The sequence below is a fragment of the Micromys minutus genome, assembly GCF_963924665.1.
Source record: "Micromys minutus genome assembly, chromosome: 8".
NCBI lineage: Eukaryota > Metazoa > Chordata > Mammalia > Rodentia > Muridae > Micromys > Micromys minutus.
The window spans coordinates 63,238,933-63,242,384 of record NC_137977.1 but is presented as its reverse complement, the minus strand read 5'-3'; positions in this window follow the sequence as shown (position 1 = coordinate 63,242,384).

The following is a 3,452-nucleotide window of genomic DNA, read 5'->3' as shown; positions in this document are numbered from 1 at the left end:
CACTTGTCAGAGCTACCTACTGGAGAAAGTCAGTGCTCTGGTGCTCTTCAAACTAAACAGAACTATATGCAGAAAACAGTATAAATTTGTTCCAAACATTAAAGTTATTGGGCTAGGAATTCTCGGTTGTAAATACACAGAAATGTGTCTGTGTATCTGTGTTTATATGTATGCATTGTAATACAGATAAGTGTGTGTGTGTGTGTGTGTGTGTGTGTGTGTGTGTGTGTGTGTTTGGAATAGATTTGAGAACCTTGAGTATTTAAGGCAAGTAGCCTGCAACTAAGTCATATCATTAAGCCACAGCATCTTGCTTTATAGCTCAAGTTGGGCTTGAACTATGACACAGCCCAGAGTAGACTGGAATTTGAGGTCATCATGCCTCAACATCTTGGGTTATGCCTGGTCATTTTTTAACTTTCCAATATACTTAAAGTCCTACTAGATCTGCTTGATCCTATAAATCCAAATGTATAGGACTGGGGCTATAGGTAGCTCAGTGGTTCAAAGCATGTACTGTCGTCAGGGAGATCTGACATTCGTACCAAGCACCTATGCCAGGCAGATCACAATTGCCTGTGACTCCAGCCCCTGAAGATCAACTTCTTCCTGCATCTGTGTGTTAAACTGCATGTGTCTACATGCAAACACACATATGTGTACATAGTTAAATTTTTAAAATATATTTTTTAAAAGAGTAGAAAACTCCAACCTGTCTTAGAACCTTCATTTCACCCATTTCTTCTTCAAAACTGGCATCAAGTGAGATTAGATTAGCACAGAATTTTTATCTGATCACAGAAGATATAGATGATACGCTTCTTTATGACAAGTGACAGATATAAGATACAAGTTTGTCCTTAGCATCAATAGGAAAATGATCGTGCCGCAGACCACCAAACTTCAAACCACTTTGTCAGAGTCTCTGACACTTTATGGGCTCAGCCTTCTCCCTTCTGGCACGTGTACAAATTTTTATATTATCACACTCAGCACTTTCTACATCATTATCGTCCGTTCCAACCTGCATTATACAATTGTGATTATAGATCAGCATTAGGTTCTGCACCATGGGGATAATAAAGACTTTTCTGGGCTGCGTTGTAGTGAGGTTGTGTAGTCTACGTGAGGCAATGAAGGTATATTGTAATGAAGGTTGGGTAAATGCAAGTGTTTATGGGACTTTTCTAATTATCCTCATGTGTAACCTAAACACAGTCATCAGGAAATGGCTGAAAATCGTGTATGAGTTAGTTTTTTTTTTCAAGTTGGAGATTCTTTTAAACAACAGAATATATTCGAAATAGCACCTATATTTGGAACCAGTGTGTGATTAAGTGGTTGAAAATTCATCATTTCCCATATTCCATCTATCCTTTCTGTTTGTTTGTTTTGTTTTATTAGCTATTCTCTGTATTTGCATTTCAGATGCTATCCCTTCTTCCCCAATCCCATCTTCCCTTTAGACAAGCCAAGAAGAGACATTTCAAATCTCTTATCACACCATTCATCTGAATGCTTCCTGGTATGCTGTACCGATTTCATTTTTAATTTTGGTAGAGAGAGATCATGACTCAGCCATTAATATTACTAAGTTATCTCTCCAGAAGTCATCAAATTAACATGAAATAGCTATCATTTTCTAAGTGTATCTGTTTTAACTATTTATTCAGGAGAATAACGCAAGTGTGGTGGAGCGCCATTAAAGCCATTTTGACATAGAACCTAGACTAAAATCCCACTTGTCACTTGGCCCATTATTCCACATTAGTAGAACAAATTAGCATAGTGAATTCCTAGAAATAGCATCAATGCAGACCTAGCAATTACTTAGAGTAAATGATGTTTCCTGATGCAGAGACAACTAAAATAATGATCAGAGCCTTTTAAATGAAGAGGAGGAGAAAAGCCTGTGTTATAAATGTCAGCAGCCGAGTTCAATACTTCTTCAAAGGGTCCCTACTCAGCATTTACTCTGCAATCTTAGTATCTACAACGTCCGGCCTTTTCTAGGGGAAATCCTCAAGTGTGATTCACTGTTGTCCCTTTATTCTCTAAGAAAAACATCAACAATCCATTTCTTCCTATCAACTAACTATAAACTCACAAAATGTTGGGGTTCTTGAGTAAGTAAAACTTTATTCCTGACCTAAATTTGGTCTTTATCTTATCCTCTTGGGTTTAGCTAGAATTTGAACCTAATTATAAATGAGGGAACACAAGGGGAATGTCTGTATCTTAAAACTCTTCACCACTCCTCTCCAAGGTGACCGAGTGAGATGGTTTAAGTCCAGCAGGAGAAGCTATATCCTGCTGCTGATGGCAAGAGTCTTGGCCCATTGGCAGCAGACCCCATGCTCAGGTTCATTAAAATCTCCTATCTGTGATTTTTTTAAATGTCCCACCATTTATTAATGCTCCACCTTCCAGAAACTTGGTTGGTATGTACACATAAACCTGCTCATTTCAGAATTAAATTTTATAGGTTTTAGAAATGGACCATGATGTCTAGAAGAAAACAGGAATTCCTTTAAGGAATGAATCAAAGCCATGGGCTCTTGTCTGTGACCACTCAGACTCTTGTATTTATCCCTTGAATTTAAAATTCCTGTGTTCTCTTTAGAAATGTCTACTTCCTGCCCAAATTCTTTAGCTCTACCACAACCTTCTAGCACAACAACAACTATTGCACCAAGGTTCTGAAAGGCTTGCCTTCTGTGAGCACGGAACTCCAGAAAATTAGAGGCAACCACACAAATGATGGTCTTACTTTGACCATTTTCCCTGTCACTAAAATTATGGCCACCTCCCAACCTGATCACATCAGAGAGCCAGTCACCTGACAATTTCATACATAGAGCTGTATCACTCGAGAGCCATTTCCTGCTTTTTACGAAACTCGGCTGAAGCTCACTGGAGGAAAGCTCTACAAACATACACAGTGCACTGTGTGCACATTGGAGATAGAGGCTCCTTCATTAGAAGGAGATGAAAACACAGGGTGCGGATGGACACTACAGACATTGTGTAAACTTCTAGTGCAGAAAGTTTCCAGAGCTCCCTGAAAAACAACTGCATCTCTTAAGAATATGGATGCAGTACTGTCAGTGGTGAGCTCAGTGCTACTCCAGAACTCACCAACGCATGACTATGAGTTCACTCACTCGTTTGTAAGCACAGCTGGAGTTACACACAAAAGAAAGTCTGCTTCTAGCCAGTGTGGCTTTACCTGAAACCCTATATGTTTAAGAAAAAGGATTCTGGGGGGCTGGAGAGATGACTCAACGGTTAAGAGCACTGACTCCTCTTCCAGAGGTCCCGAGTTTAATTCCCAGCAACCACATGGTGGCTCACAATCGTCTGTGATACGATCCCATGCCCTCTTCTGGTGTGTCTGAGGACAAGCAACAGTGTACTCATATACAAAATAAATAAATATTTTAAAAACAAAA